The 25,799-nt window shown below is 39.4% G+C and overlaps 2 long non-coding RNA genes across 6 annotated transcripts in view; both read left to right on the top strand.

Annotated features, from left to right (window-relative positions):
- The window catches only part of LOC105489469 (uncharacterized), a 349,939-nt gene extending 343,394 nt beyond the window's left edge, over positions 1 to 6,545 (top strand). For 3 of the 4 annotated variants that reach the window (XR_011625156.1, XR_011625155.1, XR_003019779.2), the window contains one exon: positions 6,297 to 6,539. This is a non-coding gene — a long non-coding RNA (uncharacterized lncRNA). Of the gene's footprint in view, positions 1 to 6,296 lie in introns of all 4 variants that reach the window. The other variant, XR_011625157.1, reaches the window with a different exon arrangement.
- LOC105489472 (uncharacterized) lies at positions 6,544 to 22,215 on the top strand. 2 transcript variants are annotated; one of them, XR_011625159.1, is made up of 4 exons: positions 6,544 to 6,584; positions 8,112 to 8,243; positions 12,460 to 12,583; positions 22,101 to 22,215. It is a non-coding gene; the product is annotated as an uncharacterized lncRNA (long non-coding RNA). The 2 variants fall into 2 exon arrangements; XR_011625158.1 differs by lacking the exon at positions 22,101 to 22,215 and having other exon boundaries at positions 12,460 to 12,987.
- Positions 22,216 to 25,799: the final 3,584 nt, after the last annotated feature.

The following is a 25,799-nucleotide window of genomic DNA, read 5'->3' as shown; positions in this document are numbered from 1 at the left end:
CACAAGCATTCTTATACACCAGTAACAGACAAACAGAGAGCCAAATCAGGAATGAACTTCCATTCACAATTGCTTCAAAGAGAATCAAATACCTAGGAATCCAACTTACAAGGGATGTAAAGGACCTCTTCAAGGAGAACTACAAACCACTGCTCAGTGAAATCAAAGAGGACACAAACAAATGGAAGAACATACCATGCTCATGGATAGGAAGAATCAATATCGTGAAAATGGCCATACTACCCAAGGTAATTTATAGATTCAATGCCATCCCCATCAAGCTACCAATGAGTTTCTTCACAGAATTGGAAAAAACTGCTTTAAAGTTCATATGGAACCAAAAAAGAGCCCGCATCTCCAAGACAATCCTAAGTCAGAAGAACAAAGCTGGAGGCATCACGCTACCTGACTTCAAACTATACTACAAGGCTACAGTAACCAAAACAGCATGGTACTGGTACCAAAACAGAGATATAGACCAATGGAACAGAACAGAGTCCTCAGAAATAATACCACACATCTACAGCCATCTGATCTTTGACAAACCTGAGAGAAACAAGAAATGGGGAAAGGATTCCCTATTTAATAAATGGTGCTGGGAAAATTGGCTAGCCATAAGTAGAAAGCTGAAACTGGATCCTTTCCTTACTCCTTATACGAAAATTAATTCAAGATGGATTAGAGACTTAAATGTTAGACCTAATACCATAAAAATCCTAGAGGAAAACCTAGGTAGTACCATTCAGGACATAGGCATGGGCAAAGACTTCATGTCTAAAACACCAAAAGCAATGGCAGCAAAAGCCAAAATTGACAAATGGGATCTCATTAAACTAAAGAGCTTCTGCACAGCAAAAGAAACTACCATCAGAGTGAACAGGCAACCTACAGAATGGGAGAAAATTTTTGCAATCTACTCATCTGACAAAGGGCTAATATCCAGAACCTACAAAGAACTCAAACAAATTTACAAGAAAAAAACAAACAACCCCATCAAAAAGTGGGCAAAGGATATGAACAGACATTTCTCAAAAGAAGGCATTCATACAGCCAACAGACACATGAAAAAATGCTCATCATCACTGGCCATCAGAGAAATGCAAATCAAAAACCACAATGAGATACCATCTCACACCAGTTAGAATGGCGATCATTAAAAAGTCAGGAAACAACAGGTGCTGTAGAGGATGTGGAGAAATAGGAACACTTTTACACTGTTGGTGGGATTGTAAACTAGTTCAACCATTATGGAAAACAGTATGGCGATTCCTCAAGGATCTAGAACTAGATGTACCATATGACCCAGCCATCCCATTACTGGGTATATACCCAAAGGATTATAAATTATGCTGCTATAAAGACACATGCACACGTATGTTTATTGCGGCACTATTCACAATAGCAAAGACTTGGAATCAACCCAAATGTCCATCAGTGACAGATTGGATTAAGAAAATGTGGCACATATACACCATGGAATACTATGCAGCCATAAAAAAGGATGAGTTTGTGTCCTTTGTAGGGACATGGATGCAGCTGGAAACCATCATTCTTAGCAAACTATCACAAGAACAGAAAACCAAACACCGCATGTTCTCACTCATAGGTGGGAACTGAACAATGAGATCACTTGGACTCAGGAAGGGGAACATCACACACCGGGGCCTATCATGGGGAGGGGGGAGGGGGGAGGGATTGCATTGGGAGTTATACCTGATGTAAATGACGAGTTGATGGGTGCTGACGAGTTGATGGGTGCAGCACACCAACATGGCACAAGTATACATATGTAACAAACCTGCACGTTATGCACATGTACCCTAGAACTTAAAGTATAATAATAATAAATAAATTAAAAAAAATAATCCCTGATAATTTATTATTAGGTAAGAGAAACCCAGGGAAGCCCATCAGAATGTCAATGAAATAGTTGAATATGGTATTTAAAGGATCTAAATTTTGTTAGAGAATGAAACACAACACTTCTTCATTAGAATATGACTTTTGTTTGTTGTAATGCAATGTTATGTGTATAATTCTAGAAATAATGTTTTCTAAAGCTACATGTCAGCCTGACACCACAAAAATTGTTGGCACGTTTGAAAAACTAGTATACATAAAATTAATTATGTAAAAACATTGGATTTCATGGAATTGGATCTAGTTTGTAAGTGGGCTCCATGTCTCCTGTGTGGAGAAGAAAGATAAATAAATAAAAAATAAAAATATTAATTTAAGAGAAAAAAATAAATAAATAAATTTATGTATTCAAATACTAAACAAAACTCAATATTGCACTAGTTAGAGTTACCTGGTCATGTGAGAAGGGCATCAATGCTACCAGATCCAGGCTCTGTGTAGACAGAGCCTTCCTGACCTTCCAAGCATTGGTGGGCCCTGCTTCCTTTGACGTCTTCCTAAAGCAGCATTCACTCTTCTCTGTCATGTGGTCTCAAATGCTGGAGCTCAGTCTCACTAAGCAGGCTCTCGGCTCCTTGAGGGCTGAGACTAGGCTTCCTCCCTTTCCGAAGAGAGGCTCTGCTTGGACTTTGTCTTCAGAGGCAGACCTGACAGCTCCTGTCACCTGAGCAGCTCCCATCATCCTACTGTCCTCTCAGGGACTGTACAGCAGGCATGTCAACTCATTCCAGCTTCTCCCTCTCTAAACCCCTTGGTTTGATAAAATTTTCTTTACCCCGTTTTTGATACCCATCTCCTGCTAATCCATTGCCCGTGATTCTACCAATAGTGCATTTTAAGAATTTGGTGAGAAGCTTTTGGTAAAAAGAATGAAGATGTCCCTCTGGCATGTAGACTGTTAGAACTTTTGAACGCAGAAGCTTGGAAAGGGAGGGGTTTGGGCTGCAGAGCCATTTCCTGTGAACTACAGCAGCAAATGAGTTGGAGCTAGGGGAGATCAGTAAAACCTATTCATCTCCACCTACTCATTTTTGTAAAACATAAATTTTGAATGTGACTTTGGGACTTTGAAAATGCAATCAGTCTCCACAAACTAAAAGCATGAAAGTTGGTTCTCATTGACAGATTTAATAAGTTGTTTAAAAACCGACTGGTCACGTTCAATCTGCATTCGTCTTTCTTTTTCTTCAGAAGAATTTACACTTCTTTTTCCTTTGCTGTATTGAAAGTCCGCTAAAGTGATTCTTCACCTCAAATTTCTTGCAACCTGAATAAGTTATGGCTTCATTATTATGAATGATTATTTATACATTGTACTTACTCTTGTGAAATTATATTCATGGTACTTGTATGCAATTCTCCTTTTTGTCATTAAGAAACATTTCAAATGAGGTCAACCAAATCATCTGGTCAGAGACTTGGAAGGTCAAAGTGACGAATAATTAAATCGTTATAAAGTCTTTCCTGGTAATGAAATACATGTTGTTTGATATGAAACATTCTCTGTGGATGTGATGTTTCTGGGGAAAAGAGCAAGCAACTGAATTCAAGAGGTGGTCTGCTACCCTGTGTGGTCCTCCACTGGGAATGGTTATCCTCCCAATGGGACATTTGAGAAGGTGCCAGGGAAGCGCCAGCAAGTGGTAGGAATGGGTCTAATATTGGCTTTGGGTGCCCTGAAACAAAAGATGCTCTACTTCTTACTCAAGAGCCTGCTCACTCAAAATACACTGAAAGGACCTGCAGTGTGCTAGAGACTAGATGCCGCTATAGGATTCAGTCTCCTTTATGGTAGCATATTGGATTTTACTATGACTACCAGAAGAAAAAAAAAAAACTAGTTATTTCCTGTTCAATTATGGGAATTTGTTTTGTGATTTCCTCATTATTACTGCTTAAGAGCAATAACTTATGAAGAACATTCCCAAAGCCAAAAGAAAATGCCTATTATTCTATTTCAGTTTTATGTTGCTTCATACCTTTATTACCACAACATCTGTTGCCATTCTTGCATTTTCAATCCACCTGGCATATTTTCTAATGTGCTTTGAATTCCATAATGTTAATAGTACTCTCTAGCTCAGAAACCTCGATGGCTCCCCATTTGAGAGCCAAATTTCTCTGCCTGGATTTCAAATCATTCAAGAAAATCAGTCCTGCCAGCCAGCCACATAGTCATCCTCTCCCAAAATGAGTCAGCCGCTTCCCCAGGACAGGCTCTTCACAGCTCCAGACATCCCCTTTACTCCTGATGTCTTATCTTGATAATGGTTCTTCTCTTATTATATACAATATCTTTTCCTTCTCTCTACTTTTCAAATTATACCAAATCTTTCAGAAACGAATTCTACTCTTCCTCTTCTCTAAGACATTACATAACATGCTGAAAGTCATGCACTTTGAAAGCAGAGGAACCTGAGTTAAAATGTAAGCCTTACCTCTTGCTGAAGATAATATGACCTCTTTAAAGCTCAGTTTCTCATCTACAAAATAAAGGATGGTAATATCTTCATAGAGTAACATTATGATTATTAAATAAAATATTATATATATAAACTATTTAGCACCATGCCTGGTATATGGTAAGTTCCTCAACAAGGAACTGAAATTGGTGAGAATTAACCCAAGATAACTAACATTTCACTGCCCTCTCTGACCTTCTCATTCATTTTTCTCTCTTAGAATTTATGGTTTCCATCTAATAAAGTAGCACATTAATATATATCACTGTTACTATGGTGTAATCTACCTGTAGGTTGTCCCAATTAGACAAAAAAGTTTTGATGGGAAAGAAAGTCTCTTCTGAATCTCCATAATATTGGGTACAATGATGAGCTCATTGAAGACATTAAATAAATAGAATTTCATTCATTCATCATTCAGCCAGCCAAACGTATCAGCGACTCTTCTAGTACTAGGAATAAAATAGACTGATGAGTAAATGCATTCACTACCCTCAAAGAGCTCACGGATGAATAGAGGAGACAGACACATACAGGCATAGGTTTCAAAGAATGAGACAGTTTAGTGATAGACATAGTTGGTTCTTCAGTATTTCTTTAATTAATTTTAAGTGTTATATCCATATATTACTTACATTAGAATCAAATGAACAACTCCGTATATAAGTGGTATGCTGATAAATTCTTAACAACCGGCTTTTAGTGTGTAGCATTCCCCACTTCCCATAGAATAAATATTCCTACAATGTCCAGTTATAACCAACATGACCTCATTAGATATGGAGTTGTGAAGAGATGCACTGCCCTACCCACCACGCTTTAGCACTGCCACCATCACATACTCAATAGAATAACCCTGAGAGCACAGATAGTGGGAAAGTCCAGTAAAGCAACTCAGAAGTGAGGAGTTTTGATTACTGTACTTACTATCTTTAAACATATAGAATTTATTTCACTATAAATATACAATTTAATATTAATAATGATTGTTCAACAACTGAAAAATTTAATCACAGATTCTCCTGAGTTTCTGTGAGCTGGTTCCAATGCATCACTCTTTACATCCCACTTGCAACTCTGAGGCGGAAAGTTAACATTTATTATTGATTATAAAGTTGAATTTTTATAAAGAAAGTCCATTTTAGACTAAATTTAGATACCCAAACAAGTTCAATTTTCAGTTGGCTTTACACATACAGAATGGACTTTGAAGATAATGTGTTCTATTTAATTTTCTTCAATTGCTGGTGTCTACTTGTATTTTAACTATTTGCTGTGAGAAATTCCAAACATATAGATAGACAGGTCTATGAAATAAATCTCCCTGTGTCCATCACCTACTTTTAACTATTTCAACTCCTGGCCATTTTAGTCTCACCTCTGCCCCCAAATTTTACTTCCTCAGCTGCACCATTTCTGCATCTATGCGCTCACTACTTTACCTCCCACTCCACATTACTTTGAAGAAAATCTATCAGTTCATCTACAAGTGTGTCAGACTGTATCTCAAGGAAAATAACTTCTTTTCCTTAGCATAACTATAATATCACTATTATATCTTTAAAATTATAATTTCTTAATATCATCAATATTAAGATAATGAATATCTAGTCAGTATTCAAAGCTCTCATTGTCTCGAAAATGTCACAAATGTCATTCTTTACATTTTCTGCAGTTTGTTTGATCCTAGACACACAAAGGATTTTTTTTGTCCACACATTATGATTAATTGATCTATCTCTTATGTCTCTTTTAATCAGTTGAGTTTTCTTTTCATATAATGTTTTCCTTATATTTGCAAAATAAATACAGATCAGTTTGTCCTCTAGAGTGTTTTGCAGACTGAATTTTGCTGTTTGCTTCTACATGCTGTTATTTACATATTTCCTCTCCCTGTGTATTTTCTTTATACAGGGAAGTGGATCTAGAGGAGTTTCATCAGATTCAGGCTCAACTTTTATGCCAAAAGGACTTTAATGGTGGAATCATGAACCCCCATGAGAAGGTGCACAGGGTTGGGCCATCTCTCATTCAATGACGTTAGTAGCTGTTGGTGGTCAATGCCTAGGTCCATTAATTCATTGGGATCACGAAATGATCGTCTTCTAACTCTGCCCTTCCTTCTTCATTTATTAGCTGGAATACTAGAAACAAAAACCTCGTTTGGTTAGCCGTTGGTACCATCAATCTGAGAAAAACACTGTACGTTTTTTATTCTGCCCCATACCTTACTTGTTTTCAAAATAAGTCAGTCACTAACATCCTCCAACAGTTACCAGTTCCTCTTAAAGAAAGACTTTCTGTCACTTTCCATTGTGATTTGCAAGCAGCAGCAAAATCATCTGACTCAATAAACCTGGTTTGACTTAGAGACTATCCGTTCTTTCTAAATGACACAGAAAAGTTACAGGGATATTTTAGAAAATCTTTTCTGCTTTACTGGGTGATTTTCTCCATGACATGATTGTTTAGAAAAAGATGAATAGCATAGAATTTTATCAGATGTGGCCTTGGAAATTGCCTCATCCATATGCCTCTTTCATTGCAAACTTGGAAAAATTGAGGCCAACTGAAATCAAGCCACTTGCCCAGAATGACCCCCACAATTGGTAGCAGGCCGGGTTCCAGAATTCTTGTTTTGTATTCCAGGAATTTTTCCTGCACTCTGACTAAAATAATGTTTCTGTCAGGAGTTCTAGTTAAAATCATTAGTAAGTACAGGAAGCAAATCGAACTCTCACAGGCTGTCCCCAAATTAACAGAAGCTATTATTCAAAAGCTCACTCCAAGCCAGACACTTTGGAACTCAGAGCATTTTCCCCAACGTGACCCAGAATTCACTACTGGTTAAAGCCCAGGCTAGCCTGATAAACTCAAACAGCACTTGGCTGTCATTTCACACAAATGCTGAGCCCTGTATATGAAACATCACTAACAACTATTCCCTTATGAAAATCAACGACAGTAAGAAAACATTTATTTCATAGTTTCTACCATGTCCTGGGATGTTTCTATGCATTTCTTCACTTCATTCCTGCCATAGTCCTAAGAGGTAGGTGGTATTAGTCCCAAGCTACCAAAAATGAAAAAATAAAATACATACATACATACATACATACATACATACATAAAGCTGAAGGTCAGAGAAGCCAGATAAGAGGCTTGAGGAGACACGGTGAGCTTGGATTGGAAACTGGGCTGCACCTAAGGCCTTCAGAGCCATCTCCTTGTCTACTGCTCCAACCCCCTCAGAAAAGGAGAATCTCCCCTATTGCTGGGCCCCTGATGGTGATTCCTGCCGGTCACTGGATGTTCTGATGGGAGGAGTTCTGATGGGCATTGATGGGTGTGCAATAGGGGACTGCACTCCAACGTGGCTCAGGAGACTCCCTGGCTGTGTTGAGCACAACTCATGGTCCTAGACAGCAGTGTTGTCTCAGCTGAGCCCTGGTTGTTGAGAAGAGGTCCCAGCAAAGCGAAGGAGAAGTCTGACCTTCATTTCTTAAGGAAGTGAATTGTTTATATAAAGGAGCCTGTCTCAGGCAGCCTCCCTGGCAGCCCGCATGCTAATCACACACTTTATGATCCACCCACAAGTGTGTGCTGGTCACAGTGGTTCCCTTCTAAGAGATGGACTGTCCCAGGAATGATGGGATATCAGTCCCCAGAGCAGATGATGAAAAGCATGTGGCTTCCATCTGGGGTATGCGTTTTCTCTCTCTCTCTCAGATGGCTCATGCTGGAAAAAGCCAGTCACCATGCTGCAGAGGCAGCCCTGTGAAGAAGCCAGCATGACCTGGTGAGGTTCTAAGGCCTCCCTCCAGCAGCCCAGGAGGGGCTGACATTGTCCAGGGCCCAAAGGTATGTGCTTAGAAGAGACTCCATCAGCCTCAGGTGAACCTTGAGACAACTGGGTTACTTACTGGTATCTGGACCAGAATCACGCACCAGTCGTGCCACTCTTGATTTACTGACCCACGGAGGCTGAGATCATACATATTGGTTAGATTGCTATGTTTGGAGATAATTCAGTAAACAGCAACACCAATTAACACAGTGTGATCACTAAATCAAAGAATTTTTTTCCTATTATTATATTTGTTGTATATGTATATAGTGATTTTATTTAGGGATACTAGCCTTGTACCTTAAAATAGCAGATTTTTTTCTCATTACAATTGTATAGCTTGAAAAATATTAAAGTCAAAACAAAGATGTGCATGTGCATGTGTGCTTGTCAATTGGAAGAGATTTTGTCCCCCACCCAGGGACATTGGGCAATGTCTGGAGATATTCTTGTTGTCTCAATTGGGGTTTGGTGGGATGCTGCTGAACACCCTGCAATGTACAGTCAGCCCCCACAACAGAGAATTAACCAGCCCCAAATATCAGTAGATGCTGAGGAATCCTAATACCTAACCAATGAAATGTGTCTATTCAGAAAAGAATTATATTTACATAATTGAAACTTTAAGGTATTATATGGAAACCACAAAACACAAATATGTATTATCTATGCTTTTTTCATTTATCCTTTTTCTATTAACTTTTTTTGTCACACAGAAAGGAAAATCTTTCAATTAAATAAAAACAATGTTTTCTCATTTCCACAAATCTCATTGCATAAGGCAATGACTAACATCATGGCATATTTAAGTTCTTGATTGTTACTGTCATAGGAACATGTAAATTGATATTTTGGAAAATTAATTATTTCACAAATTTGGGACATCGGCCGGGCACGGTGGCTCACGCCTGTAATCCCAGTACCTTGGGAGGCTGAGGTGGGTGGATCACCTGGGATCAGCAGTTCGAGACCAGCCTGGCCAGTGGTGAAACCCCATCTCTACTAAAAATGCAAACATTAGCCAGGTGTGATGGTGCATTCCTGTAGTCCCAGCTCCTCAGGAGGCTGAGGCAGGAGAATCACTTGAACCTGGGAGGCGGAGGTTGCAGTGAGTCAAGATCACGCCACTGCACTCCATTCCGAGTGACAGAGTGAGACTCCATCTCCAAATTAAAAAAAAGAAAAGAAAAAGAAAAAAAAACGGGGACATCGTGGATCACAAAACTCAACATTGATGAAAGTAACAGTCAGTATCCAAATGTGTGGGTGATTTTCAAAAAGTAAACTGAGAAAAGATATTTTGGGAAAACCTACAGATGAGGCACATTTATTAGAGCAAGCCCCCACCACGCTCTCCTACTTGATGGATTGCCCTGCAGCCGTGAAGATGCAGTCGGCGGTAATGGAGATGGAGAAATGGAGATGGAGACAGCACACATTTCCTCACCACTCTTACAGCTGTGAAACAGACCGGTTACAAATGCCAAGGGGCCAAGGTTGCCAGGGATGAGAACCACGTAAAGTCTGTGGTGTGGGGTTCACCCCAGCAGAAAGCGTCTAGTATATGGAGAATAAAGTTTCTTAGCAAAATCAGTGCATCAAGTAGTATCATCAAATTAAACAGAACCTTTGCAATCTATGGAAGAAACTGAAAGAAACCCAATTTAAAATAATATTGATATTTGAGATGTGCTTATCAAGCAATACTACTGAATTTCCCTTTGTCTGAAGCAATGATGACATCACGGTGTCTGTAACATCCCGAGTAAGGACTCTGGAGAGAACTGTGGGATTAACTGTAAAGAAAGTGGCAGCTAGTGTAGTCGTTAAAGCCTTGAATTGACAAATCAAAGATCTGGGTTCAAATCCTGGCCCTGATATCTCTAGTTGGTAAAATTGAGCGCAGTGCTTACTTCTTGAAAGCCTAATTGGTTAAAAACAGGAATTAAACGAGATAGAGCAAACATGGTTAGTTAGCACTCAAATGTTGAAAGAGATTGATATCTTCTGAGTTAAATTATTTTTATAAATTAAAAATCTGATATATGATGGCATTGTTCTTACATACGATATCCTCCTCCATTGAAACAAACACTACTCTATACACAGCCCTCTGTAGCTGGTGGGTCCTCAGTTCTCTTGCTGTGCATGGACTGACATCAGCTGTGAGGAGGGTGCAGGCTTTGGCCCACTCATGGAAGGTCGCTGAAAGACACAGGGCCTATTTGCTGAACCTAAAACTGATAACATCATGGATGGCCCTAGAAGCCCACACACAAATACACTTCCACTTCCATAATGTAACTTTTACAAGATGACACTTTTTGAATTCATGACATTTTTGAATTCATAAACTTGTACAGCCAATTCCTTGGCTACTGGATTTCTAAGAGTTGAGATTTAGCATTCTAGTCCAGATCATTTAGTTCAGTTTTGCTGGGCCCACCCCACTTTTATTTTTTGCCTCAGTAGTTTTGTGCTTACTGCTTATAGATTCAGTGGTAACATCAGTGGGCTTGGATTATTTTGCTAAACCATGGTAGCACATTTTCTTCAACACAAAGTGTCTTGAAAAGCTAAAATAAAACCTCAATCATCTTCATATCAGTGCTCTGGATTTTTCTCCAGAAATAGAGTGGATTTAGCAAAGAAGAGTTCACAGACTTAAATGCTGCCCTGAGATATTTTACTTGGGTTATGGGCTTTCTCTTCTTTAGAGGTATATTTCTTTCACTTTAAAAACTTGCAGGTAGGCCGGGCACAGTGGCTCACGCCTGTAATCCCAGCACTTTGGGAGGCCGAGGGGGATGGATCATGAGGTCAGGAGATTAAGACTATCCTGGCTAACACAGTGAAATCCCATCTCTACTAAAAAAAAAGAAAAAAAAATACAAAAAATTAGCCAGGTATGGTGGTGGGTGCCTGTAGTCCCAGCTACTCAGGAGGCTGAGGCAGGAGAATGGCGTGAACCCGGGAGGCAGAGCATGCAGTGAGCCGAGATCACGCCACTGCGCTCCAGACTGGGAGAGAGAGCGAGACTCTGTCTCAAAAAAAATAATAATAACAAAAAAAAAAAAAAAGAGAAAACCAGCAGATAAACCAATATTCTTTACATAATTATTTTGTATATTATAAAACAAATCCATGTTTCAGATATGCTGATCAATGAATGAAATATTAAGGATGTTAGGCTTACCATTATTTTCCTCCTTGAAACCCTATCAAAATACTAGAAAAAATAATAATAGCCTACAGAAATAGTGAGATCTGTTCATGATAGATTACATCATCAACAATGTTTAGTGGAAAATAACCTCTCACCACAGACAACAAATACTTCTCTCTATAAAAAGAAGATTTAAAATAATTGGACTAGGTTGAAATTTTTTACTTAAAAATGTATTCAAAAAAAATTATCATTCATTCATTAATTAGGTATAAAATATTGTGAGCATTTAGTAAACATCTAATAAGCATTTATTGAGTAAATTAGTTACTCTCCTGTGTCAATATTTGTTGTGATGAAAATACCAGGCATTTAATTTTCGGGAACAGATTTAATTTCTTTTTTATTTTATTATTATTTTAGTGGGGAATGGAGCCTCACTCTGTTGCCTAGGCTGGAGTGTGATGGTGCAATCTCAGCTTACTGCAACCTCCACCTCCTAGACTCAAGTGATTCTCCTGCCTCAGCCTCCCGAGTAGCTTAGGTTACAGGTGCCAGCCACCACGCCCAGCTAAATTTTGTCTTTTTACTAGAGAGGAGGTTTCACCATGTTGGCCAGGCTGGTCTCGAACTCCTGGCCTCAAGCGATTTGCCCACATTGGCCTCCCAAAGTGCTAGGATTACAGACTTGAGCCACTGCACCTAACCAGATTTAATTTCAATACTCTTTTTATCACACTTACTGTAAATACTCCAACTACTAAAATATAATAAGAGTTAATGCATATTGGCATAAGAATAGATTATTTATCTTCACATAAATAAACTTGATTTTATTTGGCTCTGGGATGGGAGAAATTGAACTGCACGTGGGGTGAAAATATGAGGTGGTTGGGTACGCAAGCATAAGTCATCAGATCATCCCCACTATTGAGGAGGAGTTGACTGAGAGATTGGCCCAGAACATGCCTCCAAAGTTTTCTAAACTTTTTAATTTTTTAGCATCTGTGGAATTCTTGCCAACTCTATGATTCACTTTAAAATTTTTTTTTTTTTTTTTGTAGAATTTCTGGATCAATTTGGGAACTAAGACTAGAAAAGATCTGTGTTTCATCATCTGGAAACCACGGAGAGGGTGAGGCACATGGAGTTCCTTGACCCCTCATCTTGCTGAAGCAGCAAGCATGGGTGAGTGCTGAGAAACCTCACACACTCCTAGGCTACCAAGAGCTGTGTGGACACTCTTGTGTAAGCTGGCCAAAGAGGAACCCTGTATACTGGACGCTATGTTGTTTACTTCTTCAGAATAGGACAGTAAACTCAAAACCTACCAGCACCAAACTCAAAATTTTACACATTCAATCACTTACATATAGCTCACATAAGCATATTTTTTAGCTATTTATAGCCTGTCTGCTTTGCATATCCCATGAGAGTGCAGTCAACATCTGCTAGCCATAGATAAGACAAACTCTGTAGTTATAAAAGACCCAAACCTCTGCTGTTCTTAGAGCTCCGTGACCCAGAGACGCCCCACCTCACTGCTGAGCGACATCATCCCTGCCCAAGTGCCACTCAATAAAGCTTGTTGTACAATACTGTCATCTTCAAGTCCTGTCTTTTCTTCAATCAGCTCCAAAATTCTTGAAACTTCCAGTGACCAATAAATATGAGGGAATTGGTACAAGACCTGGATATTTAAAATTTGCTAACTTTGTAATTTATCTGCAGGCAAAAAGTATTAAATGAAATGAAAATTTCCATAATACTGCTTCAGCTTGTTTGAATCACCACCATTAATCAGTCTCAAATGTGTAAAAGTAGCCTATACTTTTATAGTCTGACAGTATAAAAGTTGGAAAGTACAGTTTATCAAGACAGCATTCATGATCTTGACTTTGGGCAGCCCCTTGTAGCAGGAAGAACCAAATTGGTCATGGGTTTATTTGTGAAGAACACCTACCAACAGCTCCGTATACAACTTCTGGCCAAAGTATCCCAGCATCTTTAAACCAGTCTCTTGTAATCCTCAAAGATTCCAAGGTTTTATCATTGACAGGAGCATCTCTTCATAGCAGGGCCTCCTGGATCTGCAGAAGACCTTCTGAAGAAGGATTGGAGTGCTCTTCCCCAACAGTGTGCTTCCTGTGCACATGGATCCTGGACTCTTATGGCTGCTGGCTCTCAGGATCTGCTCATCTCCAGGAAGTGTTTTCCCCAGGCATCGAGCACCCACACTATTCCAAGAAACCAAGCCATTCACAGAGAAGCCTGGAGACTTCTACCCTTGTTCAATTCTGATAGTAACCACTTATAACAACCACTGAGGTTTGACTCAGAGATGTACAGAAAATGTGCCCTGGGACCTTCATGCAAGGTCTTTTTTCATTATTTGCCTTGTTTGCACAAAGAAACATGTGTGTACATTCAGACTCGCATAACTTTGATGATTTGGAATTCATTTTTGGCCAACGCTTCGCTTTTACATTGATTAGGGTGTGGTTGCAGATGCTATTGCCCACTTTATTAGGTTTAAGTAAAAAGATACTTAATACAAAGAAGTATACATATACAAAATCATCAAAGGCAAGAGAAACAGATTCCAGGGGTGCTCTCAGAAGCAACTCTGTTACCAGACTCTTCTCTTCTGGGGTAAACCAAGGAATTGTTAGGATTGCTTCTGATAGCAGAACTGCATTTGCCCAAATCAAGGAAATTCTCCCTAATGCTTCTGAAGTATCTGGAAGCATCCAGAAGCTACCTCATGAATTCAGAAACTACAGCTATAATTTCAGGCTACAGATCCTTGACAGTTCTGTCACCAGTTATGCCAACAAATGGGAACCAATCTTTCCCCATACAACTCCACTCCAATTCAAAGTCTCCTGTGAGAGCATCTCACTGGCGGGACTGAGTCTTATTGGAACTGTAGTGACAAAAGTCAAGGAAATAAAAAATAAATTCATTTTTACAAACCTCTCTACCTCATTGATTCTTCAGCTACATCTTCATAGCATAAAGCACCATAGTTTGCTTCTACTTGCACATTGCTGATAAAAGTGAAAGCTACAACTGCAACTTATATATCTTCTAATGTTCCAGAACAGAAAATGTTTTCTGTTCCTACTCTCCTTAAATGTTTCTTCAATTGCCTTTCAAAAAAATGTTTTTAAATAAATATTTTTATGAGGCTACTTATTGTGACTCTAGGTCTTATACGAGGGAAGCATCTCTAATCCAAAAATTCAAAATCTAAAATGCTCCAAAATTCAAAATTTGTTGAGGACCAACATGGTGCCACAAGTGGACAATTCCACACCTGACATCATGCAATGGGTTGCAGTCAAAATACAAGTGTACAACAGTTTACTCAGTGTCCTTACGGGAAAAAAAGACTCTCCCAGCCCCCTTCAGCTGTGATATATCTTTTCCACATACATCCAGATTTCCCTACTCAAGCAAGCCCACAAAGGATGCTAAATTGGCATGTGTGCGGGCCAGGGGCACCAACAGCAGGCTCCCCACCATGCACTACGTAGAGTCAAGACATATGTGCATATTTTACTATAATTTTTGTTGCTTATTCTCTTCTCTATGGTATAAGTATATTGTTGAAAATGTCAAAAAGGCCTGAGGATACTCCTAGGGGTAAAGTGGGAAAAAAGAAGACATTTATGTTTATTTGAACCACAGAAAGTCAAGCTGCTAGTGAAACTGGACAGCAGCATTAGTGGAAAGGTCTTACAGGTGAATATGATGGTTACCACCATATGTATCCTTCTGAGGAAACAGAAAAATAAACTGTTGAAGTTCTGTGCTCAAAGCAATGAAGAAAAGTTAATGTAAAGAAGAAAAACACTGCTAATCAAGCTACAGATGAAAACCTCCATCATGTATTGAAAGAATGGATGTCTCAGCATTTCACCGAACACATGTGCCTAATGGAATGCTAATCATGAAAAGTAAATATTCATCATGATGAACTGGAAATTGAAGGGACCTGTGAATATTCAACAGGCGGGTTGCAGAAATTTAAGAAAAGACACAGCATAAAATTATTGAAGATTTGTGATAATAAAACATCTGCTGATCACAAAGAGGTGGAGAAATTCATTGAGGAGTTTGCCAAGGTCAAAATCTGATGCCAGAACAAATCTATAATGCTGAGGAAACATCATTGCTTTGGTGTTACTGTCCCCAGAAGGATACTGACTACAGTTGATGAGGGAGTTCCTGCAGGGATTAAAAATGCCAAGGACAGAATAACTACACTAGGATGTGCCAATGCAGCAGGCATGCATAAGTGTAAGCTTGCTGTGATAGGCAAAAGCTTGTGGCCTCATTGTTTTCAAGAAGTGACTATCTTACCATTTCATTATGATGTAATAAAAAGGCATGGATCACCAGGGACATCTTTTCTGATTGGTTTTACAAATATTTTGTACCAGTGGCTCATGCTCACTGCAGAGAAGCTGGACTGGATAATGACTGCAAGATTTTCTTATTCCTTGACAATTGTTCTGCTCATCTTTCAGGTGAAATTTTCATCAAAAATAATATCTATGCCATGGGTTTGAACTTCCTCCTTTAGCTTGGAGAAGTTTGATCGTCTGAAGGCAAGGGTTGCAATTCTAGTCTGATAAAACAGGCTTTAAACCAACAAAGATCAAAAGAGGCAAAGAAGGCCATTACATAATGGTAAAGGGATCAATTCAACAAGAAGAGCTAACTATCCTAAATATATATGCACCCAATATGGGAGCACCCAGATTCATAAAGCAAGTCCTTAGAGACCTACAAAGAGACTTAGGCTCCCACACAATAATAATGGGAGACTTTAACACCCCACTGTCAACATTAGACAGATCAATGAGACAGAAAGTTAAAAAGGATATCCAGGAATTGAACTCAGCTCTGCACCAAGCAGACCTAATAGACATCTACAGAACTCTCTCCACACCAAATCAACAGAATATACATTCTTCTCAGCACCACATCACACTTATTTCAAAATTGACCACATAGTTGAAAGTAAAGCACTCCTCAGCAAGTGTAAAAGAATGGAAATTATAACAAACTGTCTCTCAGATCACAGTGCAATCAAACTAGAACTCAGGATTAAGAAACTCACTCAAAACCACTCAACTACATGGAAACTGAACAACCTGCTCCTGAATGACTACTGGGTACGTAACAAAACGAAGGCAGAAATAAAGATGTTCTTTGAAACCAATGAGAACGAAGACACAACATACCAGAATCTCTGGGACGCATTTAAAGCAGTGTGTAGAGGGAAATTTATAGCACTAAATGCCCACAAGAGAAAGCAGGAAAGATCTAAAATTGACACTCTTAACATCACAAGTAAAAGAACTAGAGAAGCAAGAGCAAACACATTCAAAAGCTAGCAGAAGACAAGAAATAACTAAGATCAGAGCAGAACTGAAGGAGATAGAGACACAAAAAACCTTCAAAAAATCAATGAATCCAGGAGCTGTTTCCTTGAAAAGATCAACAAAATTGATAGACTGCTAGCAAGACTACTAAAGAAGAAAAGATAGAAGAATCAAATAGATGCAATAAAAAATGATAAAGGGGATATCACCACCAATCCCACAGAAACACAAACTACCATCAGAGAATACTATAAACACCTCTATGCAAACAAACTAGAAAATATAAAAGAAATAGATAAATTCCTGGATACATGGACCCTCCCAAGACTAAACCAGGAAGAAGGTGAATCCCTGAATAGACCAATAGCAGGCTCTGAAATTGAGGCAATAATTAATAGCCTACCAACCAAAAAAAGTCCAAGACCAGATGGATTCACAGCCGAATTCAACAAGAGGTACAAGGAGGAGCTGGTACCATTCCTTCTGAAACTATTCCAATCAGTAGAAAAAGAGGGAATCCTTCCTAACTCATTTTATGAGGCCAGCACCATCCTGATACCAAAGCCTGGCAGAGACACAACAAAAAAAGAGAATTTTAGACCAATATCCCTGATGAACATCGATGCAAAAATCCTCAATAAAATACTGGCAAACCGAATCCAGCAGCACATCAAAAAGCTTATCCACCATGATCAAGTGGGCTTCATCCCTGGGATGCAAGGCTGGTTCAACATATGCAAATCAATAAATGTAATCCAGCATATAAACAGAACCAAAGACAAAAACCACATGATTATCTCAATAGATGCAGAAAAGGCCTTTGACAAAATTCAACAGCCCTTCATGCTAAAAACTCTCAATAAATTCGTTATTGATGAGACATTTCTCAAAATAATAAGGGCTATTCATGACAAAGCCACAGCCATTATCATACTGAATGAGCAAAAACTGGAAGCATTCCTTTTGAAAACTGGCACAAGACAGGGATGCCCTCTCTCACCACTCCTATTCAACATAGTGTTGGAAGTTCTGGCCAGGGCAATCAGGCAGGAAAAAGAAATAAAAGGTTTTCAAATAGGAAAAGAGGAAGTCAAATTGTCCCTGTTTGCAGATGATATGATTGTATATTAAGAAAACCCCATTGTCTCAGCCCAAAATCTCCTTAAGCTGATAAGCAACTTCAGCAAAGTCTCAGGATACAAAATCAATGTGTAAAAATCACTAGCATTCTTATACACCAATAACAGACAGAGAGCCCAGTCATGAGTGAACTCCCATTCACAATTGCTTCAAAGAGGATAAAATACCCAGGAATCCAACTTAAAGGGATGTGAAGGACCGCTTCAAGGAGAACTACAAACCACTGCTCAATGAAATAAAGGAGGACACAAACAAATCGAAGAACATTCCATGCTCATGGATAGGAAGAATCAATATCTTGAAAATGGCTGTACTGTCGAAGGTAATTTATAGATTCAATGCCATCCCCATCAAGCTACCAATGACTTTCTTCACAGAATTGGAAAAAACTACTTTAAAGTTCATGTGGAACCAAAAAAGAGCCTACATTGCCAAGACAATCCTAAGCCAAAAGAACAAAGCTGGAGGCATCACGCTACCTGACTTCAAACTATACTACAAGGCTACAGTAACCAAAACAGCATGGTACTGGTACCAAAACAGAGATATAGACCAATGGAACAGAACAGAGCTCTCAGAAATAATACCACACACCTACAACCATCTGATCTTTGACAAACCTGACAAAAACAAGAAATGGGGAAAGGATTCCCTATTTAATAAATGGTGCTGGGAAAACTGGCTAGCCATAAGTAGAAAGCTAAAACTAGATCCCTTCCTTACACCTTATACAAAAATTAATTCAAGATGGATTAAAGACTTAAATGTTAGATGTAAAACCATAAAAACCCTAGAATAAAACCTAGGCAATACCATTCAGGACATAGGCATGGGCAAGAACTTCATGTGTAAAACACCAAAAGCAATGGCATCAAAAGCCAAAATTGACAAATGGGATCTAATTAAACTAAATAACTTCTGCACAGCAAAAGAAACCACCATCAGAGTGAACAGGCAACATACAGAATGGGAGAAAACTTTTGCAATCTACTCATCTGACAAAGGGCTAATATCCAGAATCTACAAAGAACTCAAACAAATTTACAAGAAAAAAACAAATAATCCCATCAAAAAGTGGGCAAAGGATATGAACAGACACTTCTCAAAAGAAGATATTTGTGCAGCCAACAGACACATGAAAAATGCTCATCGTCACTGGCCATCAGAGAAATGCAAATCAAAACCACAATGAGATACTACCTCACACCAGTTAGAATGGCGATCATTAAAAAGTCAGGAAACAACAGGTGCTGGAGAGGACATGGAGAAACAGGAACACTTTTACACTGTTGGTTGGACTGTAAACTAGCTCAACTGTTGTGGAAGACAGCGTGGCAATTCCTCAAGGATCTAAAACTAGAAATACCATTTGACCCAACCATCTCATTACTGGATATATATGCAAAGGATTATAAATCATGCTGCTATAAAGACACATGCACACATATGTTTATTGTGGCACTATTCACAATAGCAAAGACTTGGAACCAACCCAAATGTCCATCAATGATAGACTGGATTAAGAAAATGTGGCACATATACACCGTGGAATATTACGCAGCCATAAAAGAGGATGAGTTCATGTCCTTTGTAGGGACATGGATGAAACAGGAAACCATCATTCTCAGCAAACTATCACAAAGACAAAAAAAACAAACAGCACATGTTCTCACCCATAGGTGGGAATTGAACAATGAGAATTCTTGGACACAAGAAGGGGAACATCACACACTGGGGTCTGTCGTGGGGTGGGGGAAGCAGGGAAGGATAGCATTAGGAGATATACCTAATGTAAATGATGAGTTAATGGGTGCAGCACACCAACATGGCACATGTATACATATGTAACAAACCTGCATGTTCTGCACATGTACCCTAGAACTTAAAGCATAATAATAAAAAAAACTATGCCATGTACTTTCTCCCAAATTGACTTAATTAATTTAACCATGTGACCAAGGTATTCTTAGATCAAAGAAGAGTACATATGAAAAACGCTTTCTTGGGTAGCACACTAGCAGCAGTGAACAGAGGCACAGGTGTGGAAGATTTTTAAAAGGAGTTTAGCATGAAGGCTGCTGATATGCTGTCGCCAACACCTATAACACAGTGACTAAAGACAAACGCCTTCACAAGAGGTTGTGCACGACTAGCACAACCTCTGTCCTGTAACTATGCTCGATGATGATGATAAACAAAGTGGTGACTTTGAACGATTCACATGTCAAGTGAGAAAAAAAATGACGTCTGACCTCCTTACATATGCAAAACATGCACCTTCAGAGTCTGTCAGTAAACTGAAAGAAGTGGATAGTACAGAAATTTTTAGCATCGATAATGAAGCCCTGTTGTTTATTTATTGACCAGTGGTGAAATGGCAGAAATGGTTCTGAATTAAGGTGATTGTGATAACAGTGACGATGGAGATGACGTTGTTAACACTGCAGGAAAAGTACCTAAAGATGGCATGGTGAACATGTGTGATGGGCTTATTGAAGAACTAGAGAAGTGTGCATTCTTAAAATACCAACAAATCATGTCAGCTTACAAAATCAGAGACTTTTAAGACAAAAACAGTTGTTAATGAGGCTGAGATAACTCTGGAGGAATCATTTAAAAAGCCACCCAGGAGAATGCCTCCTCATCCCTAGAGGACTCGCTTCCTGGCCCCTCAACTGCTTCGGATGTTTTTTCCCACCTAAAAAAATAAATTCAGTGTGCAGGAACCTTTTAATCAAAACACAGCAATGTAGGTGGAGACTGGAAGCTTGCATTGTTTGTCGTTGAGGTTGTTTAACAGCTGATACAAGTGCTCTGGGGATGCTACTGTGCTGCTTAGTTACCCTGAATACATTATCTTTTCATGGTATTAAAGGTATGGCATATTTTTTACTGCTAAGTACTTATGTGTGAGTAAGTGTAAGAAAATGATTGCTTATCAGTAGTAGCACATAAATTCAGAGTCAGGAATGATAGAGATGCCAGACAACAAGATTGTCCCCACGGGAGGCTGAGAGAGCGACACCTTTGCTTTCTGATGCTTCAGTGTACACAAACTTTGTTTCATGCACAAGATGACTTTAAAATATTGTATAAAATTACCTTCAAGCTATGTGAATAAGGTGTAAATGAAACAAATGAATTTTGTGTTGACACTTGGCTTCCCTCCCAAAGCTCTCTCATTTTGCATATGCATCTATACAAAATCTGAAAAAATCCCAAATCTGAAACACTATCTATGGTCCTAATCATTTTGGAGATGTAATACTCAATCTGTCATACAAGAATTCTTGTTGTTTTAATGTAGAAAATATTTTCTCAGACATCTATGTTCCTAAAATGTTTTGTGCTTACCTTGAATTTGAGAATTGGGGATGTTTAATTTTGCCCCCTCAAAGGTCAGTGTACAGTCTTCGTGTTGCCTTTTCTTTAAGGGGAGAAACAAGAAACAATCTGTTCAATACTTGAAGCCATTTTTCTCCATTTGGGCAGGGAACATGCAGCATAGCGCATGCTCTCTCTCTTTGCCGGGCTGAAGTGTTTCGAGAGCCTTTGTGGTGTCCCCTGAGGACCCTCCCTTGAACTCAGGTAGCCCTGGAACGAATTACTGCTGACAGAGCAAAGAGCGCTCTCAGACAATGGCTCTGCGGAGTCTCACTGACCTCATTAGGAAGCACAGTGTAGACTCATCATCAAAGTCATTATGCTTTGTTTCACGGGGGCTCTATTGCAATTTCTCCTCCAAAGATGGTGAGAGAGTAGAGCCATGAAGCATGCACTGCCAGTCTCTGTTTCAGATGTTCTCTGCCTTAGGTGGCTAACTGGTGTCATCGTGTCAGAAAAAAGAGTGACTTAATCAAAGCAGCCCAGTGAGAAAACAGGTCTGAGAAACTAGAACTTGGGATTGCATGAATCTTGCTACCACTGATTTTGTGGGACTCAGCATGAACTGCCCTGAGCAGAGAGGGAAAGCTCTAATGTGTGTTCATATTAAGGCTAAATCTATAAAATAGAAATCTGTAATATATAAAATATAATATCCATATAAACCAACTCACATTTTATTAACTATACACAATCTCAAATGTATCCTTTCTCTCTCTCTCTTTTTTCCTTCCTCCTTTTTCTTGTGACCTGTCTTACTTCGCCATGAATGTTTTTACTTGTAGCCCCAGAGCACTCAGTTCCTGTCCCGGCAACACTGGAAGAAGCACTGCTGCCAGAACATGGTCAGGTGGCCGTAGTCCAGCAGAAAAAGTGCACTCAGCTCCGTCAGACCTCCTGTCTGATCCATTTGTCCTCTGAAGCCCTCTCAGCAGTACTGAGTTTCTTTCCATGCTCAGCTTGCTTCTTTTGACAAGTTGTTGGCCTGGTCTTTCCTAACTACCCTGGAAATATCTTCAAGGAAGTGGCCAGGCTTTCCTTTTTAATAAGGCCGTTAGCAGTGCCCACTGTGTAGTAGACACCAGGCACTTAATTTATGCTAGTAGGATGATACTTGCAGTACTGGGAAATGAAAAGTTTCAAGTGACAAACCCTGGTGTACAAAATTGGCAGCAGCAGGATGGGGGAAGCAGGAGGGTTCTGGGGCCATCATTGTCACAGAGCAAGAGACTGGGGGAGCCTCCTCTGTCAGGTCTGTGGGGCTGCCCAGGATAAGGTGTTAAGGGCATTAGAGAAAAACTGCAGGATGCTGAGCTCCACCAGCCACAGTCCCAGATGCTGGTTACTAACTTAAGAATCCCAGTAGAAAAGGGACTTCTTGTGCATAGAATCCATAAAGCTACCTGTATAATTCTGGGTTCTCTAGACAAACAGAACAAATAAAAGATAGGTAGATAGACAGAGAGTAGACAGACAGACAGACAGATAGTAGGCAGATAGGTAGATAGAAGATAGATACATAGATAGAAAAAATAGATAAGTTGATAGAAAAAATAGATAGTAGAAAGTAGATAGAAAATAGATGATATAGATGATTGATAGATTAGATAGATAATAGATAGATAAAGATAGATAATAGAAAAAATAGGTAGGTAGATGAAAAAATAGTAGATAGAATATAGAAGATAGACAGATAGATAATAGGTAGCTAGCTAGCTAGATAGATGATAGATAGATGATAGATGAATAGATATATGGATGGAAAGATAGATAGATAGATAGATAGATAGATAGATAGATAGATAGATAGATAGATAGATAGATATTTATTATAAGGGGTTGGCTGACATGATTATGGAGGCTAAGAATTCCTAAGACCTGCCATCAGCAAGCTGGAAAGCCAGGTGAGCTGATGGTCTTGTTCCCATGAGAGTCAGGAGGCCCACGACTCAGGAGAGCTGATGATGTCAATTCCAGGCTGAGTCTGAAGGCAGGAGAAGAGCTGTGCCCCAGCTCAAAGACAGGCTAGCAGAGCAAATTCTCTCTCCTTCAGCCTTTTCTCTCTCCTTCAGCCTTTTTGTTCTATTCAGGCCTTCAACAAATTGAATGAGGCCCACCCACATTGGGGAGGACAATCTCTTGATTCAGTCTGCAAATTCACATGTTAATCCCATCCAGAAATACTCCCACAGACACTCCCGAGTAATGTTTAACCAAATATCTGCATACCCTGTGTCCCAGGAAAGTTTGCCATCACACCGCCTGTGGAGGAATTCTCATTGGCCCTGCTTGACCTCTTTGCCCACTTGGACAGTTCCCCCTGTCAAAGGGGATGGGTCACAAAGATGGGCCTGCTTGAGTTTCAGGCCCCCCTGTAGCCTCAGGGATCCATGGCAAACCATCCCTTCAACTGGACTCCTAAAGTCCCCCCTTCAGATCACAGAGAGCATCGATTTCCAGAATGAGCCCTGTAAAGCAAACAGTCTTTTCCAAGCAAAATGGTCTCTTGTGGGTGTTCCTTCCTCACCACCCATCCATGCTCACTTTGGCCTCTGTGCTTTGGCTCACTTTCCCCCTTGCCCAAGTGTGACACCCCATTATACAAATAACACCTGGGATCCAAGGCCCATGCCAGGACTCATCTCTTCCTGGACTCCTTTAGAAGACTCAACTCTGTTTTCAATGATGGAAGCTATTGAATAACCTTTTATCTGACAACTTGCTTCATCACAGTGGCACATTGCTCTTCAAAATAGACAGGTGCAATAGTCCTCAACACTTAGATACAGGGAAAAATAAACAAATCCTGGTACCACAGGTTCCTGGTGCCTAGACTGTACCCATCAACTGAATGGTTGAGTGTTTGCTTTGAGTCTATTTCTTGAGCCTAAAAACAATATTCATAATCACTTGTGTTTTTAGAAGAATTCAAATCATTTTGTTGAATTAATTTTGCCTTGTCTTTTGGAAATAAGTTTTGTGATGATTCATTCTGTTCTTCATTTACTTTTTAAAATCCTTAGAAAGTATCCACTGTGCAAGATAAGAACACTGGGAGTCTGACTAAACATCAGAGAAAACGATGCTGCTGCTTTAATCCTGAAAGATTTCCATTAAGAAAGGATTGCCTTAAATGGCCTAAATATTTAAAAATATTTAAAACATTAGTTTCTCAAGTTCTACTTTGTATTGAAAGTAAAGTAAAGCTATAGTCTTGATCTACAAATTGTAGTTTTACATTTTGATAGCTTCCATCATTGAAAGCACAGTTGAGTCTTCTGTAAGAGGCTGGGAGGAGATGAGTGTTGGTGTGGACCTTGGATCCCAGATGTGATTTGTTTATTGGGATGTCACACCATGGTTGAAATAAGGAGAAATGCCTGCAAGTTCACATCGGATCAGTGGTTCAACTACATGTAAACTAGCTCCTTGACTACCTAAAGTGAGGGTTGTCACCGACCATGGATTCAGGGCAGTGCCCAGATTGATTGCCAATACCCCTGAGCAATTATCCTATACTTTCAAAGGACAAAAGTACCTCTTACCTTAGCTTCTCACACACAGGAGCCTATCAGCTTGAGTCTATCAATTCCACATGATAACTTCAACAAAATTGGATTCAATGTGGCAAACATTTCTGAACATCTTATGTGTATCACATTTGCTTTTCCTGTAAGCAAAACCCAAATGTGCTTCCCTGTTCTTCTGAAGCTCACAGGCCAATATGGGCAGATTACAATCTGACTTAAAAGATAAAGGGCTTATGGGTTTGTGGGGGGCTGAATGATGGCTTCCAAAGATGTTCATTTCCTAACCCCTAGGACCTGTGAATGTGACCTTAAGTGGCAAAATGGACTTTGCAGATGTGATTAAGGATCATAAGACAGGAAGAATATCCTGGACTATCCAGGGAAGCCCCAGATGCAGTCATGAGTGTCTTTGTAAAAGGAAGGCAGTGGTAGAGTTGAGTATAGAAGAGAAGGCCATGTGATGCAGGGCCAAGAGCCAAGGAATGAGGACAGGCTTCAGACAACGGAGAGGAAAGAGACAGATTCTCCTTGGGAACCTCCAGAAGGAACCAGCCCAACTGACACCTTGACTTTAGCCCTCAAGACTCATTTTGGACTCAAATTGTATGCTTCCAGAACTGTTAAAGAATACTGTATGTTGTCTTAAGCCTCTAAGTTTGTGGTAATTTGTAATAGTAGCCAATAAGAGACTAATACAGGAATTTCATGTAAAGGGCAATTTACATCTGAAAAGGGAAAGGGTCAAAAAGTATTACTGAGAAATGAACTTTAGTACTTGTGTCTTAGTTCATTTTCTATTGCTATAATTGAATACAACAGACTGGGTAATTTATAAAGAATAGAGATTATTTAACTAATGGATCTGGAGGCTGGGAAGTCCAAGTGCATGGCATCAGCATCTGGTGAGGGCCTTTCTACTGTGTTATGACATGGCAGGAGGCATCACATGGTGAG

This window comes from Macaca nemestrina, chromosome 6 (genome assembly GCF_043159975.1).
Source record: "Macaca nemestrina isolate mMacNem1 chromosome 6, mMacNem.hap1, whole genome shotgun sequence".
In the NCBI taxonomy this organism is placed as follows: Eukaryota; Metazoa; Chordata; class Mammalia; order Primates; family Cercopithecidae; genus Macaca; species Macaca nemestrina.
This window is presented reverse-complemented; position numbering and strand designations above follow the sequence as displayed.